Genomic DNA, 19,320 nt, shown 5'->3' with positions numbered 1-19,320 from the left:
CCACAGATACTGAGTTTATTACTCACAGCCTTTATATATGCAAAAGCTCCCCCCCCCCCCCCCCCCCCCCGCCCCACTCCTGTCCCACCCGGAAAAGACCTCTCCCTTTCAAGGACATCACAGTTCAAGGTACAAAGTACAATCAAGTATAAACACCTCCTTTGTACTCAAGATATCTGGTGACCACGCCTTATTGCAATGAATCCTGTAAATAGGCCTTGAAGTATAAGATACCTTTGGCAAAAACATCCTATTATTCAGCCTTGCAGGGGGCAAACAAGCTCAGACTCTGTGACCTTGAGTCAAGATGAAAACAAGCCACAAGCTGTGGTCCCTGTGGGCCCCCACAGTCTATAGCCCTAATAATGTCTGCTAAGTATCTAAAAAAAATAATCTTGTCAAGAAATTAGCATTGTTATGTTTGGTGTTTAAGCCAATATTCATTTTCTATAAAGGAATGCTTATAACAGTATCCATTATCGATTTATAACAGTATCCATTATCCAGGACAGCCAGGCCTATACAGAGAAACTATATTGAAAAACAAACAACAAACAAACAAACAAACAAACAAAAAAACAGACAAATAGAACAAAACAGAAAAAAAGTTGCAGTATTAATTAATAAATGTAGTTTCCATACTTGTTTTGTTTCGTATTTTGAAACAGGGTTTCTTTGTGTAGCCCTGGCTGTCCTGGAGCTTGCTTTGTGGACCAGGTTGGCCTCAAACTCACTGAGATTTTCCTGCCTGCCTCTGCCTCTTTAGTGATGGGATCAAAGGTATGTGCCACCACCACCTGACCTTACTCGTCTTTAATACCTGATAACTTCTCTTTTTCTTCATAGCAATTGTAACCCAGAATATATTTTAGCATTGTTTATATGAGTAACATAGTCACACAGAAAGGAGATATTAAAACCAAATGCCTCTCTTAAGGCCAAACTCAAAATACTGTATGCTTGACTAGGCTGGTGTAGACGTATTTGATATTTTATTCCCTTTATGATTCTACAGGCTTGACTCTAAAAGAGCTACTCTGGAAGTCACTGTGGTGGTGAATTCAACACAAGGAACAGCCTCCAAATGAAGAGGAGCTCATGGAAATGACCATCTTCTTGCAATACAAAACATTCCGTATTTTCCTAGACTATAATACTAAAACACTGAGTGTGAAATACTTAAAGGACTCAGCATGTAGGCTCTACCTTAGACAAAGCAGATCTGTGTACATCAAAATATTTGCATTAACATCATCCCTAAATGAGTTTCATGTTTATAAAATATTTGTCCCATCGTTTTTCTAAAAAGAAAATTTTTGAAGTGCTGGGAGAAAGTATCTAAGAAAAAGAAATGAAGGATTCTTTGTGGCTGTGGCAGAGGTTTCAGTTCATGATCATTTGATTCCATTGCTCTGGGCCTGTGCATAGGCAGAAACAGTATATCATGGCAGAAGGTTATGGCAAAAAAGTTCCTCACCTCCAAGGAGTCTAGAAAGGGAGAGAGAGAACAGAAGGGTCTGAAGACAAGACAGATTCTTCAAAAGCATGCTCCAGCAACCTCCTTGCTTTGACTGGACTACTTTCAACTAACCCTTTGATCTATCAATTCATTAACACACTAATTGAAGAGGCAAGTACCTTAATGATGCATCTGCTTTTTAATATCTCCATGAGCTGGGGACCAAGACTTCAACACATGGACTGTGAAAGGACAATTCGTACCACAAACATAACGATTTGCATGGAAAACGGTGGCTCACTGTTGAAGAAGGGGGATGACGAAGTAAATCAAGTTCCATGAAGAGCTCACATGGTGATGAGAGGAAAACTGGCTGGCTTGTGCCTAAGATGGCAATTCCATCTGAGGATTCTCTGTTAGTTATTTGGCGGTGCTCTTACCCTGCAAGGAAACATCCCGAAACACAACAAATCCACTAGCAAGAGTTTTTATTAAGATAGGAAAGAAAGAGACAGACATGAACAGGCCTGTGGAAAACACATGTGGTCAAGGGAAAGAGCGTGAGGCTAGGGGAATATGGCGCCAGCTTATAAAGGGTGGGCCGTGAGTTCAGGAACCCATGTGGCATAGATAACATGGCTGGGTGTGCTTTACGCAACCACGCAAAGCCACAGGGTCCTAGTAAAGCAAGACGTTTTGACCTGGAAATGGCTATTTTGAACCGGAAATAACTAGGCAGAAGTGTCTAGGTCTGCTGGGCATGCCCAACCATAGGGGCATGTTGTGAATTCATATCATTCTCTTCCAGCAAAACACTGAGCAGCTTTATTTATTTCACATCAGAAGGGTAGAGGCTCAGAGGGAGGGCTCAATCAAGTGAGGGGAGGGTGGTTTCTGTAACTTGATGTATTTTGTTACTCCATGTTTATAGTCTCTAGCTGTGACAATAAAAGTGGTTAAAAAAAAAGTATAGGGACAATAGTACTAAATATTATGACATTGTATTTTTTTTACAAAAAGATCAGTAAGATTTCATTGACCATTATTTGTTGCCGCAATCCTCTAAGATAAAATTTGTCTAATAGCTTCAAATCCCTAAAAACTTCAGTTGTAGAGAATCTGTGATTCAACAATGATTTATTAAGGGACTATTACATGTCACCTCTCCTGCGAGCCTGTACCACATCACAATAAGTAGCACAGACAACTGAACAAACACCTAAAGCAAGTAAACCTTGAGCAAACTCACATTATGCAAGAGTAACAGGATGAATAAAAATATGTTCACCAGAGAAGAGAGAAACAAACCTAGTACAGGAGTCCTGTCAAGGTAGGTCACCAGTATTAACTATCCTGCCTTGTGGAAAAAACCAACCAACCAACCAAACAAACAAACAAAAAGTGAAAGACTGAGTCTGCAAAAGGAAAAGGATTGTGTGTGGTTACAGAGCTGGTCAATTTACAACAAAGAACTATGCAGACTCTAAAACTTCTTACACCCACTCACTTCTTTCCTCACTATTAACTATTATTTGTTGAATTCTTATAATACCTCAGACATTATAGTGCCACCCAAATTTATTTTTACAGTAGCCCAAAGAGAAGTGCTGTGATGTTTTTTCTATAAAATACAATAGAGGCTGGTTTCCTTGCATTGTGGCAAAGAAAAGGCACACAATATGTATGAACGCATATACCTGAATACAGAAAGCAGGAGGGATTAGAAGAAGATAGGAGTGTGGACTGGATGAGGAGACACTGAACAGAGAATATCTTCCCGGTGACAGTAAAGAGGAAAGCAGAAAAAAAAAGGATAAAAGTATGTCAGGTATCTATTATTTAACAAATAACCTGGAATGCTGTGGCCTGCACTGTGAAAGGAGGAGCCTTTATGTCACCTACTCAAGAACTACACTAGACTACCTGGTCTGGGTTCATCCTATCCTGCCTGCACGAACGGGTCTGTGATGGCCTTTCACGTCTGCACATCGCTTAGCTATTAGCTAGGGAAATAATGTGATTGGATCACAAGAGGCGGAAAGCTGTGAGGAGAAACTGGAGGACCAGAGCGTGAATGTGTGTGCATACATGTTTGGGACCAGGGAGAAGCTAGATTGAGAATGTCTGCAAAGTCATCTCTGCTGTTTTCAGCTGGCCCGGTTAATTACAGAGCAGGGAGAAGGTACATACCACCGACTTTAGGGAGGAGCTGCAGAGCATTGTATCACTGTTGTAATCTTACAACTGATATTGAAAAGAAATTGAGTTGAAGAAAAACAGCAACAACACAAACAGTAAACAACAACAGATTGCTATACATAGTTTTACTTCTGAGTCACAGATATGCTTGTAGGCACATTAAAAAAAAAAACAACAAACAAAAACAAAAACAAAAACAAAACAAAAAAAACCCTTTAGAGCCAAGCGTGGTGGTGCATGACTTAAATAGGGGCACTCCGAGGGCAAAGGCAGGCAGATAGTCCAAGGCTAGGCTGGTCTACATAGTGAGTTCTTGGACATCCATGGCTACACAGAGAGACTATGTCTCAAAGTAAATAAATAAATAATACAAATAAGGACACACTATTAACAAGTAGGAATTTGGTGAAAAATCTGAGTTTTCAAAAGACCTTTTGAGGTATTTGTTACTTCACTTCATCTTTGATTCTGAAGCACCCACACCAGGGAGTTTTAGAGAATGGTCTGACTCTTTCTAGGTTGTGAACAACAAAAGAGGTGTTGAACAACCCATATATATAACGACACTAAGAATAAATAAACATGGATATACTCATCACAATTTACTGAGAAACAAGGCAGCAGTTCAAGAAATGAGTTTTTATTCATCTTAATTTTCATGTACTATATATCTATATATAATTATTAACTTTATCTTCCCAAAGTAAAATCCATCTAACTCCTTAATTCTTTATTATAATTGTTTAGAGAAGATAAATTTGCTGAGAAAGCAAGGAGGAGTAATTAATACTTTAATTCCTTGGAACTGTGACAGAAGCTAGTGAATCTCAACCTGTACAGACCATTTGGTGATTTCGTGTAGGTTTAGGGTTTAAATGCTCTATCTCTTCTTGAATTTTATGACTTGGTTCTTTTAGAGGGCTAAACGTACCCAATTTCTCATTAAGATATTTCATTAGGACACACACACACACACACACACACACACACACACACACACACAGACCTAGCAAGAACTAGATGGCCAGCTTCTGTATTTGTCCGTATGAGTCATGTCATGTTCTTGGATATGACTCATTTGCCGTTATCACTCTTCTCCCTCCCAGGACTCTATCATCTACTTCTAAGCCCTTTGTTCCCCTCCAAGTATGTATTAAAGGCTACTTCAGCTCTACAGCCAAGGTCAGAGTATAGAGCCATGAAAAAGACACACAGGCCATTGCTTCCAAATGAGTGATATGCCTCTGTATTTTCCTTAAAATTCTAAAGTGTCCAGAATAAAAAATTCTCTGTTTGACAAATTCCCAAAGAAGTTGAAATAGGACCACACTGCTCTCCATTGGGGGGCGGGGGTAGCAACAAGTGCTTCCTTCCCTTGGAATCAGCCTGTGGTTGGGTGTCAAGTAAACAATATTGAAGAAATGACATCAGAGGCCTGTTAGTGCTTGATATCCAGCCTCTGTCGGTGGCTCCATCACATCTGCATCTCTGAAGCTACGCTGTTGAGGTAAGGAATATGAATGCCCTACCTAAAGGTAACAAACTCTGTCTGGTTTGCTTCCCAAAATATCTCTCATGTAGCACATAACATTGCATGTGTGTTTAAATAAATTCAAACTAAGTTTGTGACTCGAAATAACTCTCCTTTAATGATCAAATGATTATATTTTTATCATGCTGGAGGGTATTTGCTATTGTCATGCATTATAAATAAAATTGGTATTGAGTTTTTAAAGGGTGGCACTTTTAAAAAAGATTTATGTTTATTTTTAAAGGAGTGAAATTGGGGGAGAGGGCAGTGTGCACAGGTGTGCAATGCCTATGAGGGTGTTGGGTGTCCTCGACCTCAAGCTACAAGTGGCTGTCAGGGTGCTGCTGGGAACTGAACTCAAGTCCTTAGCAAGAGCAGTAGGGCTCTTAACTACTGACAGTCTCACCAGCCTGCAGAAGAACAGGAATCACCCACAGCCCTGCATCTATGATTCAGCGAAGACGAAGGAAAAGGGGAGAGAACGAGTCTAAGTGCCAGAAGATGATGAGGTTGGCTGTGAAATGGTCCCTGCTAGAAATGGCTGCGTAAACAAGGCAAGAACAACAGCACTGTCAACGGACATGTCAAGACACAAGGAAGAACATTTTAAAGGCTCTCAACCAGAAGAACTACAGACAACTAAGGACTCCTGGCTGAAGGAGAGTTAGCCTCTGCCAAGAATAGGTCCCCATGTTTGGTTGCCCAACCTCTGTACACTGTGTGTGTGTGTGTGTGTGTGTGTGTGTGTGTGTGTGTGTGTGTGTAACAGACAATAATCAAAGAAAACAAGGTTATCAAATTGAGAAGGTAATTGGAGGGGTTCAAATGAAGCTAATTAAAACATTAAAAGAAAATTTTATTCATTAGTCTTATTTCAGAGTGCATGTTAAAATATTTTGGACGTGTATTTCAAATAAGTCTGTATTTATATGGCAGAATACCTGCTTCTAGGGGCTTGCATTTGCCCCCTGACAAATGAAAGATATAGTTACTACACTCCAGGGAAGAAGCAGTCAGCCTAACTCAGGATCTTCAGCTCAGCATCCTTTCCTCCAAATCAAATCAATCCCTCAGTTTCATCCCCAGCTCTGGGGCAGAACACTTCCTGAACCCCCCCCCCCTTCTTTACTACCCCAAGCTCCAGCTAATGATGCAGAACTTCTCCACCAACCTTCCTCCCACTCATTCCTTTGTCCCAGCCCAGGAATCCAGCAGGCATTCCCTGGAAATGTGCCAGACAAGCTTGCCAGGAAAGCAAGCAGGACAGGGAATCAGTTAGGCAAGCTTCAGATTTTCACTCTCCTACAAATCCAGTCCCCAGTTTTATCCTCAGCTTTGTAGCAGACTACCTGCTGTGGCCTCTCTTAACTCTCTTCCTTCATTCCCAAGAACAAAGAAATCCTGGTGGAACACACTGCTCTATTCCATCCTCTGAACCTCCTCAGCCCCCCTCCTTCTGGCTCATCCTTGTTCCTAAGTCTAAGTCTTCAATATTGTCAAACCCATTCTACCCAGAACCCCCAGTGGCCACACCTGGCAGTATCCCAGATAAATTCCCCACCAAACAACACACAGTTACCACAGCCTCCTAAGAACAGAAACCAAGGAACAAAATGCCTACCCAACAAGGTATTAGCACCTATATTACAATCATTCCAAATGCTGATATCTAGACACCAGTGTAAAAACACAATCAACAATAGCCTGGAAAACGTGTCTCCACTAGAGCCCAGCAACTCTACCACAGTAGGTCCAAAGTATTGCAACATAGCTAAAACACAAGACAAAGACCTTAAAATAGCCTTTATTATTGTAGTCGGGCTGTTTTCACCCAACAGAAGCTGGTGATGAACTCTTTATGAACTTGAGCTCTTCATCAATTTGAAGCTTTTATTGAGCCCCATAGACCAGCCAGGGGCACACACTTTATGACTACAAGTCTCAAGAAGTGGCCCTGAGTTTGTAAACCAGGAGGTTTATAAAGACAATGTAGGTTGGTTGATGCAGGTATGGTGGCTGCCGGCAAGCATGACAGGATATGAACTTCTTACAAAAAAGGGATACAGTTGTGTTACCATAGCATCACTGTTTGACTAGGGAGGAGAGCAGAAAGCCTTGTAGTTGCAGAAGCAGAACAATGACTGGTGATGTGTACCTGAGGGTGGGGCTGACTTAAATAATAGCCTGAGGTCAGGTTTAGCAAGGAATTAGAAAACATCTTTTTCTAACTTTATTATGAATATGAAAGAAGCCATAAAAAGAAAATGAATAAATCCCCTTTTTAAAAAAATCTATGAAAACACAGTGAAGGAAAAGAATAAAATCAAGGCCTGAAATAGAATAAAGAAACAAAGTAAACAGAAATTGAGGAAAATCTGGAAATATAAAATTTAAGAAGTTAATCAGGAACCTCAGAGGCAAGGGCACTACAAAATGACCAAATCTAATAATAATAGGAATAGAGGAAGGAGAAGAAATCCAGGTTATGGGCACAGAAAATATTTTAATCCAAAACCAATGTATAAAAGGAAATTTCCCTAACCTAAAGGAAATGTCTATCAAGGTAAAAGAAGCATACAGAACACCAACTAGATGGACCAGAAAAGAAAGTCACTTGGCATACAATAATCAAAACCCTAAATGTACAGAACAAAGAAAAGAAATTAAAGTGTACAAGACCAGGTAGCAGATACAGGCAGACCTATTAGAATTATACCTGACTTGTCAATGGAGGTTCTAAGAGCCTTAATGCCTGGACAGATGTGCTGCAGACCCTAAGAGATCACAGATGCCAGCCCAGATTACTCCAGCAATACTCCCAATGACCAGAAATGGAGACAATAAGATAGTTCCTGGTAAAGCCGAACTTAAATAATACCTATCTACAAATTTAGCCCCAGAGAAGGTACTAGAAGGAAAACAACATTCTAAGGAGGTTAATTACATCCATGAAAACACAGAGAATAAATGATCTCAGACAAGCAAAGTCAAAAGAAGGGAAACACACACACACCACCACCATCACCACCACCACCACCACCACCACCACCACCACCACCACCACCACCACCAGCACCACAATCACCACCACCATCACCTCCTCCTCCACCACCACCACCACCACCATCACCACCACCACCACCACCACCACCACCACCACCACCACCATAATCACCACCACCACCACCACCATAATCATCACCACCACCACCACCACCACCACCACCACCACCACCACCACCACCACCACCACCACCACCACCACCACAATCACCAGCAGCAGCAGCAGCAGCACTATCAACAATAATAATAGCAACAACAAAAGAACAAGAATTAACAATCATTGATCATTGATGTCTCTCAATATTAATTGTCTCAAGTCCCTAATGAAAAGACACAAATGAACAGAATGGATGTGAAAACAGGATCTATCCTTCTGCTGTACCCAAGAAATACACTTTAGCATCAAGGATAGACATCATTTCAGTGTAAAAGTATGGAAAATGATATTTCAAGCAAATGGACCTAAGGAACAAACTGGTGTAGCCATTTTAATATCTGTCAAACTAGACTTCACAACAAAAACTAAAAAGAAAAGTGTCACCACATAGACATTGTAAATGTTAACATTAATGCACCAAACACAAAGGCAACCAAGTTTGTAAAAGAAACACTACTACAACACAAAACACATATTAATCCTCACAAAATTGATAGTGGGAGACTGAGAAACAAAGAAATGTTCGAATCCTTATTTTGCTGGATATACATAACTAATATTTTGCTTGCTCTTTGATTACATGTTCATACGTAAAATTCAGCCATTGTTTTTTCTTTGTAATGTTTATGACTTCCATCTTTCATCTTTTATATGGCTTTTTTGAATGCTTTTAACATTCCAAGGTGGCAATATATCACAATTTAATTATTCATTCTCTTGGCAGATTATTTAGTTGTTATCCATTTGCTATGAAAATAACACCTAGCAATGATATTATTCTATTTTATATATGCCAAGTATTAAAATGTTAGGTTATTAATATATTAATAGATACTATCAAATTTAATAGATATTATCAAATTATTTCAACATTTGTGAAAATGTGTTCTCTTATCAACATAGCAAGAGAGATTTCTTGTCAAAACATATCAGTGTAAGTCTTACTTTTAATTGTATGCTGGGTTTGTAAATAATAGTATCTTAATTTTAATTTGCATATCCCCAACCATGATAGGGTTAAAAAATTTTCCAGTGTTTACTGGCTAACTTGAGTATGTCCATTCAAGATAATGGGTATCTTGTTATTGTTGGTTTTTTAATTTTTTTTTTTTTTTTTTTAATTTGAGACATGGTCTCCCTATGTGGCCTTGAGTAGGCCTGGATGTTCACTCCTTGTTTCAGCTTGTCAAGTCCTGAGACATGCACCATCATGCTTAGTTACTAGAATGTTTTTTTTTTTTTTTTCAGTGTAAATTTCTGAATCAGATGGTCAACATTCGCGTAAACAAATACAAATAAGAAATAAAAGTGAACAAAATGTCTTGTCTTGTATTTTGTATTGGGATGTAATTAAATTTATAAATATCAATGAGAAGAAGTTACAACTTTGTCTTCCAAATATTGAACAAGTAAATTTCTAACATCAACCTTACAAAAAAGTAGTGACAAATTGAGTATAGCTTTGTGCCTTTCCTGGAACTCACTTGGCAGCCCAGGCTTGCCTCGAACTCACCGAGATCTGCCTGGCTCTGCCTCCCAAATGCTGGAATTAAAGGCGTGTGCCACCACTGCCTGGCAGATATTTTAATGGTACTGTTCATATTACCCATTAATACCATTCTTTAAATACAGTTTTGCTTTATTATGGGATATAATTACTTAGCCTTGGAAGCCACTGAGGTGGACTCCTCCCTCTTGGCCAGTTTTAGACTTCAGCTCCTATTTTTCTGGTAAAACTAGAGAGCCAAAATTCTCATGAAGTTTTACTTCCCTAGCTCTGTACTCCATAGCACACACACATACACACACAGCTTTATCTTATAGATTCAGGTCAGCTCCCGTCACACCTGTTCTCATCAGACATCCCACAGTCCTGGTCCCCCCAGCATGACGAAGTCTCCACATAAACTGAGGCAGCATTTTCACTGATGGCCTGCTAACCTGTTTTGGGGGACTGCTTCATGGTGCCAAGTCTCAGCTTCTCTTCATGACCCCTTCAATCCTCAGGCTTCCACTGCAACTGATAACTCGCCAATGGTCTGTCACAGTGGCACGCCTTAGTGTCTCTTCATAAATCCTTCAATCCTACAGCTTTCATGCTGACAAAGGCAGCACCACCTGGGAATCTGACACATTACCAAATTCAACAGCCAACTCAAGATGCATCATTAGCCCCCTCTGGACCACAGTTACCATGTGCTGACCCCGAGGAGACACTTCCTTGAAGATTTCACCTCAATGACACGTCTCTTAACCACAACTGATTTTTCAGCCCAGCTAACAAGCACAAATTGTCCCAGTAGAGCACAGATTTCCTTCTAGTGGTTGGTCTCTTATTAATCCCAGGCAAATCTTCAGGCTCAACTGAGCAGAAAACCATGTATTCTTCTTTCAAAATATCATTCGAATGGCCCAGACAGGGTCTTTGAGGGATTCTCCAGTTTCCCCCTGAAACGTCGTCTCAAGCCAGGCCTCCATCATCTACATTTCTCTCAGCACTCTTATCCTCCAAGCTTGGGCAACACAGCAAATTAAGCATTGAGCACTCATCAGCATTTACAGCCCAAAGTTCAAAACACTTTCACGGTCTTCCCCATAAATAGACAGGTCTGTCAGAGTGATAAACACCATGACCAAAGGAAACTTGAGGAGGAAAAGAAATATTTCAGCTTATAATTGTAGTCCATTATGAAGAGACGTCAAGTCAGGAATTCAAAGCAGGAACCTGGAGGCTGGAACTGAAGCTAGCTAAGGCTGTGAAGAAATACTGCATACTGCTTTGATGCTCTTGGCTTATTCAGCTACTTTTCTTATACAACCCATTATCACCTGCCCTGGCATCACCTAGAGGGGACTGATCCCTCCCACTAACTTAACCCTAGCCCCTAAGCCCTAATCCTAACTCTAATGTTAACCATTCAGTCATTTAAAAAAATACCCCACAGTCTTGTCTTTAGGTGAATGAGGTAGACATGATTTTTTAACTGATAGTTCCCTTTCCTGGTGACTCTATCTTCTGTCAAAGTTGACAAAAGACTAACTAGCATTGGGTGTTAGACTCATCTAGGATAATTTTACACTCAGTTATTGACTTGTACTAGAATGTTCTGGAGTAGCTCATGACAATTACAGCTTATCTCAAAGTTTTTATTAAGTAAAGGAAATGTACAATTCCTATTCAAAATATTTCTTTTTACTAAATTTCAAATAAAATGGGCTCTGTTTCAGACTGTTCAATTTAAGAGTATTTACTCTAGGACTCTTCTGTACCTGAAAGCCCCAGGAAGCAACAGTAACAGCATTGTGTGGTTCTGTATTCTCCTAGTTGGATTATTGCTGTTTCCCTGCATCTCCACCAACTGAGTTTATATGGAAGAAATTGCTCTTCTGCAGATTCTGAGTCTTTAGTGAAGAGTCAAGACATCTGGCTTGTATCATCTTGTATTCAGCGAGCTTATTCTAGTCAAGAGTGTTTCCCAGGAGCAAATTAGACAATTAGCAGAATCATTAACTATTTCAAGCCAAAGGTACATAACTTCCCTCACTGAAGTAATAATGAACAAATTAGTAATCGTGTAGTTAGTGAGTGTTCCAGAAGGAAGCTTGCCTGCTTAGGGGAGGGAACTGACTTGGGTTGTCTGATGGATGATCTATTAATGCTTAGGAAAAGATTTTGCATCAGGATTAGCTACATTCCTCGAAGATGAAAGAAACAAACACATGGGAAGTCACTCACATCAAGAAGGTATTCATGAAATTTGGAGTTTAGCGTTTGTTATGGTGTATCCACCACTCTTTTGGTACACAAATTAAGTGTACATCCAGAGAGAGTAAGGTTCCAACATCTTCTGCCGTGTGTCAATAGCAGGCTCTCCTCATTGGTCACACCCTTGATAAGTTCCTTCTATGGATAATTAATCCAAAGATTCAAGTGGGAAATGGATGTTTAAGTTTTAGACTCATGACACATCGAGGAAGTTATAAAATTCCATAGGGTGACTGTCAGGGTCTTGTGCCACATGTGAAATAAGTTTTGGAAATACTTGACATGTTGAAGTTAGGTAGAAAATAAATATACTTGAATCAGAATGTTAGATAATTATTATCTTTGGTTTTCATTGTTAATTAGATCAAATAGTATATTCTCTGTCTACCAAATCTATGTAACATCTCATGATTATACCTGAACTGCTACTTCAAAGTACAGCCTATACCCTAATGGCCAGTGTTTTCAGGTATTATTATTGTAAGGCAAATAGCTGTAAATAAATTGGCACAATTTCTCTTGTATACTAAATTCAACACACAATGAGTAATTCTTATTAGAATGCTATATTTTTATTAATACATTCTGATGTTTTACAGAAATCATTTCCATATTCCTATGACTCTGGCTTGGATTATGATCTATGAAAATAATTTAAAATTAACTTGGAGTTATAAATGACTAATTCCATTGTTTTTTTGAAATGCACATGCGTTTGTTATTTTGTTTAGCTATGCTATTTGAATAATGATTTTGAAAAATACTAAATATATTTGAGGACTCCTGATTTATATTTTGTAGCTTGTTCTACATTTTTGTGATTTGTTTTCTCTTCCTTCTGTGTAATTAAGTGGAATTAAGAAGCAGCAGCAACATTTCTGGATATCCAAGGTAGAAAGAATTATATTCTTCTAATGATTTCTGAAATTTTAACATATTTTAATTTTTCAAGCATGATGTTGGGTACCTCTTGATGAAGTAACTATAGTTGAAATAAAAAAAAATCAATTAAATGACATTTGTTTGACTGTTTTGAGGAAAATACACCATTGAGGGACTGGATTTATGACTTGGATTCGAATTGATTAGCATAGCCTTTGGACACATGCAGCTGAGTCAATATGCTTTAACTACATGATTGTAATTACATTTAATGGATGGGACTACTTATGCATGAAATGACAAAATCATTTGATATTGGAATATCTAAGGTCTAGTTCATGTTGTATTTTAATTTTGATAGAGACGATCAACTATTTCTTAAAATTTAGCAAATCAGAGTCAAATTTCCTGATCATGAGAAGATAATGGCCTATCTGCTGGTAGTTCTATGGATGAACTGTTTAGCCTAACCTCAAAGAAAATGGCCTATGTCCCATGGCACAGTAGCATGGCTCAGAGCTGCAATTACCTTATAATTGAATTTCTGGGATTCTGTGGTCTAAATCCCATCTGCTTCTGGGACTGGGCTGTGTAGTGGCATTAGGCTAGCCTGCTGTCATCTCTTTGTGGTTGTAGTAAAAGACAAGAGTAATGGCAGCAAAACCACCACATCTGCTTCATATTCATTCACCCAATTAAGTCACCAGGCAGTGTAAGCTCAGTTAAACTGCTATGGGGTGTGAAAACTTGAAAAGAAAAATAGACCAAAAAAAAAAAAAAAAAAAAAACCCAAAATTAAAACAACAACTACAACAAAACACTAAAATAATCCATCAGAACTGAGTTTAGTGAATTGAGATTGAGTGTAGAATCTAAAGTACAAAAGACGTGACTAATCTTTAAAGAAGGTTAACATCTGTAACTCGAAAGAGGCAGTTTTCTCCAACCATTCTTAGATTTCTATACTGTGCCATGAGAATTACCTTCCTTTAAAAGTTCTTGAAAATCAGGATTGGCATCAACTAGAATCTCAGCTCCTACTTGTTGAAAAATTCAATGACTTAATTTGTCTCTCAAAGAACTTAGATTAATAATTCCCATTGTAGAGAATTATTTAACATCACTAAAACTGTTCTTCATTAAAATTCATCCAATCTTACTTTGGCTTATTAGCAATCTATACTTAAATAATTTTGTTGAGTTTAAAAATACCTTAGGTCATCTAGCCTAGCCTCTCTTTACTGTAAGATTTTCCTTCTATAGTCCTCTTATGTTCTAATAATAACTTCCATTCTCTGATTTAACTTTTAAAATTAAAGACCTTAAATATAATCAAATTCTCCTAAATTAACTCTAATACTGTATTGTTATACAGTTGCAAAGACTATTTTTCCCTCTACTTTATAGTATATTATTAGGATATTAGTTATAAGTTAAGTAATTTATTCTATTCTCAAATAATTTAAGCTAAGCACCCAAATGTTAAGTATAGCAAGGGGTATTGCACACTCTCTTTTTTAATGTCTGTATATTGCAAACCTACAAAATCTGTTTTCCTAATCTATTTAACTGCTTTCTTTTTTTTCAGAAAGATTAAAATTCAAACACTGACTACATTTGTGCACATCCAGGACTGTAACAGAGAGGGCTGAAGGGGAAGGAATAGTCAACATGTGCTCTTTTCACTCAATTATCACTTCCTCGCTGACTTTCTTTTCAATGTATAGGTCTAGTGGGGGAGAACTCTCTCACCCAGTCCTGTGTTTGTGTGCTCTCACCTGCAGCGATGGTCATAGAAATGTTTAGAGCAAGAGCAGAAATAGCCAGAGTTGAAAGAACATTGAAAATCTTTTATTCTCAATAGAAAGATTGCAATAGGAATTGTATTTATCTCTTTTTTTGTTAGAACAGTTATCAGACACAAGTGTGAGTTAAAAGATGTCATAAACTGAATAGAAATGGTCAAGTTGACACTGATTCCTCTCAGTTCATGGGTGTGAATAACATGACTTTCATAATTATCTTTCTTCACTATACTATGGCTTTATGTTGATCAAAAGAACTGACCCTCACAAAATGCCAATTCTATCTTGAAACTTAGCCCTTTCCTTATTATCTTTGAATGTAGAGTTTTAGAAATCTTAGAATGTAGTAAGCACAAATACATGAAAATACCACTACAAATCTAGAAACTAGGTGGGAATGAAAGGCACTTCTGATTCACACATCTCCTTTGACTGGCTTAGTTACAGACCTGTGGCTTAGACATCATCTTGGCCTTATGGATATAACTTCCAACTCACAATGAAGAAGCTTTTCTTTGCAGCAAATGGAGACCATCACAGGAAAACCACAACTGGGTAAGAAGCAGAGAACAACCAATCATGGGGTATCTATTGCCAATGATATATCTACAACACAATTCCTTTACTTGAGGCTTGAAGAACATCATGGAAGACAGGGGAGGAAGACCATCACAGTCAGAGACTTAGAACTATGCTGAGATTGTGTCTCCTAGTAATGACAGGGGAGCTACCCTCATACCAAAACAATATGAATGCTTACATATGACCCCCAAATGAGAACTGTAATAGATATACCCTAATGTTGAAGGGGAAGATTTTTAAGGTGCTCCCACCTCTAGACAAAGAACTAAAGACAACCAAGACTGCTGAGAAAATGAGAATTAGTCATCCCCAAGGATGAATCCCCTAATTAGTTGTAAAATACCAAATGGGCAGTCTAGAAATCGTATACATACAAACAACACTAAATGCACTCATCTGGTTCTATCTATCTATCTATCTATCTATCTATCTATCTATCTATCTATCTAGTACTCAAAGGAAAAAGGCCATACATTTGAGAGGGAGTTAAGAATGGGATAATGGGGGGATTAATGGGAGAGGACAAGGGAGGGTTTGGAGGGAGAAATGGGAAGGGGAAAATGATATAACTTCTGTCTTACTTGCTGTTCTATGGCTGTGAAGAACCACCATGACCAAGATGACTCTCATAAAAGAAAACATTAAATGGAGGACCACTTCCCAGTGTAACATTCTTCCTCACACTGACATCGCCATATTTAGACTAAAGGAGGAAAGAGAAATAGTCTTGCAGCAGCATCCTGTGACAGGAGCAGGCACCATCACTGTTCGCTGTGCATAAGCCCAGTTTACACGCTTACACTATATATCTGCCTGCAGAAGCAGCAGAACCCCGGCACTCGGGAAGACACAGCTCCTGCTTCCCACCAGCTATTTCAGTAACTATAGCTTGAAACTATCTTAATAACTGTACAATTTAATAACTAACAGTAATTAACCAGGGACTTCATGTCATTGATGTCTAACTTCCTGCTCCATTCCATTGTCCATATTATTAAAATGAAATTGCATAGCTCTTTTGGTTCAAATAATTTGAACTGACTTATTAAAAACCCTCACATCAAGTATATTAGTGAATTTTTGACCTTTTGTTCTCTTAAATGATTGTGGAATTTATCTGATGGAGCAGTTACTGCTTTGTTGTTGCTGTTCTGTGCCTCTGTCTGCAGTGGTTTTGTGATTAGATCAGGCAGCCTTGCAGAAACAAATGGTTTGTGGAAGAGGAAGAACATATGCCCAGCCTAAGCCAACAGTGTAGGTAGGTTACGAGGTCGCATTTCTCTGAGTTTGTTCTCTGCAGATTCTGTGCAGAGAGTGCAGGAGAGGAGCAGTGGAATCAGTTTGGAAATGCTCTGCTAACCCATCTGGATGAGCATATTTGTTTTCCCAAACAGCTGAAGAACTCTGCAAGGTAATGCCTGTCTTCCAGAGTTGGTGAATATTTCCCTGAGGTGACATCTGTAGCAGGCAGCACAGATGTTGCTAGGCTGGCATAGCAGGACAATGGGAGGACACATGGTCAGAAGAAATGGACCACAATATGAGTCTATTGGAGTCTGGAGACTTCAAACACAGCCCCATATAACATCTCTCTGAGCACCTTCATCTCTAGCAGCCTGTGGAGGGTGAGAAAAAAATGAGAAAGCCTCACAAATAGGTAGGCAACTGATGTTTACTCAGGGAGATGGGTCAGTCTTCAGAGGGGATGAAGCAATCACAGGATTTTAGTACAGAAAGGAAATGTGGTCATTTGATCCATGTTTCTTATTTTCTTATTTCACAGATAAAAAGCTGGAGCCAATATTCTACCAAATGGAGTTAGCGTCCTACATAACAGGTCCTAGTACCTGTGATGAAAAGTTAGAATCAACATGTCTGTCATCAGAATGGGGCTGTAAAACCTGTTAACTCAGAAATTGTGTTAAGGGGATTAAAAAGGATTGGCGTAAGTGTAGGACTCTTTAAGCTTTTGAACTTGAGAATGGAAATGTTCCAGATCCATGGCCAGAAAGGAATGGAGCTCCCTCTTGTTCTTATGTTGATTGATTGCTGATGAAAGCGAGGTGGGAGCTGAATAAATAAACAGTAAGCATTCAAGACAATAAAAAAAGCAGCATTAAACAAAACCACAGAACAACCAACCAACCAACCAAACAAACAAACAAACCACCACGTCGCAATAAAAGAAAAACAACTAGCCACTTTATCATCTGGCGTAACAAAGCCACTTGTTGGAAAGGTATCCCTATGGTCATTGTCACACAAGATCACCTTCCTAGTCAAAAAGGAAAACCATTTAGTATAAAAGGGTTGTGCACATTTATCATGTTCAGCAGGATATAAAGGAAATCATAATGGTAATTATCATACCTCTAATGAACTCTCTTTGAGCTTATAGCATGTACCAACTCATATACACTATTTCATTCAAATTTCTCAAAATGAAAAAAGCAGCAACAGTTGTTTCATTCTATAATGTGTAAGCCGAGGCTCAGTAGGCTGCTGTTCCATGCCACGCAACTAAGAAATAGTAGAAGTTGGTATTAAATAGAGTAGGATGCCAGAACCTTCCCTTGTTCCTTACCTTTGGTATCTGTTAAGCGAAAATATCACATTTATATCCTACTCACAATTTCCTCCACAGTAACTGGTATATCAGTATGCTACACCTAGGGAAAACCCACACAATTTCTACCTGTTCCCCCACCCCCCAGCACATGTTTTTGGCTATGGAAACAGTGCCTGCTCTATTGGGAGCAGTCATCGACTTTGAACTGCAAATGAAGTGCAAGCTCCAGTCCGTTCTCACCTGCTGTGCCACCCCTGTGCTGGACCTAGGTCTGTCTTCAGTGCTAAAAGTCACTGTCAGGAATCTTTCTGTATAGCTCGCCTTCAGCCCAAATCCCAGGAATGACTGCATTGATTCTTCATTTGGCTCCACAAGTAGATTTTCTCACCTCAATTGCAAGCGTTTGAGTGGTGCTAGAAATTTCAAATGTTTTCTTTATTTCAGAGATGTGCCGCATTCCTGAGTACAGATTTCTTGCTTATGCTTTTTCCCCTTCTCACAGAACTATTAGAAACATTATTAGTTGCTAAGATTAGTGGATGCCACACAGTCAGGCAGCATTATACTGTATAATGTTTTGAAGAAACCTAAACTATCCCACTAAGTTTCATCCACAGGAGTGAAGGATGTATGCCATTGAGAAGGCATCTGAATCACATGAGTGTCTTTTGGTTTTTTTTTTTCCCACACACAGGTAACCATTTGACTATGCCCCATCCCACACATATTGCTATAATCCCTAGCAGGGTATTGTCTTTTGGAGCTTTGAGTGAACTAATCTGAAATTAACTAAGTTAAAGAGCCATTATTAAGAAGAACATAATATGTTCCTTCAAGGAGGAGTGCTGGATCTATCAGTCTAATAAGAAAAATGGAGCCCACACAATGTCATGGAGAACAAAAGAGAGCATTGATAATGGAGCAGGGACACCTTGATGTCTGGTATGGAAAGATGATGTGACCCAGCGATGTGCATTCTTAGGAATGAATATCTATTTTCACCTGGGTTCTAGGAACACAGTCAAAAACAGAATTCTCAATTGCTGTCACTTGGAGGGAGCCTGAACACACCAGGCTAAATCACAGAGGAAAAGCATCCCCTTTGACCTTCCTTCCCTGAAGCTCCAGGTTCTTGCTAATCTCCCATTGGTTGGCTTTCTGCCAAAGCCAGTTGTCAAGGAAGCCTAGAAATGTTAGCTTGCAGAACATAGTTCCCTGCAGTACAGAGCAGGAAGCAGAGCATAATGATAAGATAAAATAATAACCAACTAGCAGAGTCAGAAGCACTGTTATAATCCGTTCTATTA

This window comes from Onychomys torridus, chromosome 21 (assembly GCF_903995425.1).
Source record: "Onychomys torridus chromosome 21, mOncTor1.1, whole genome shotgun sequence".
In the NCBI taxonomy this organism is placed as follows: Eukaryota; Metazoa; Chordata; class Mammalia; order Rodentia; family Cricetidae; genus Onychomys; species Onychomys torridus.
Note: the sequence above shows the minus strand (reverse complement) of the source record.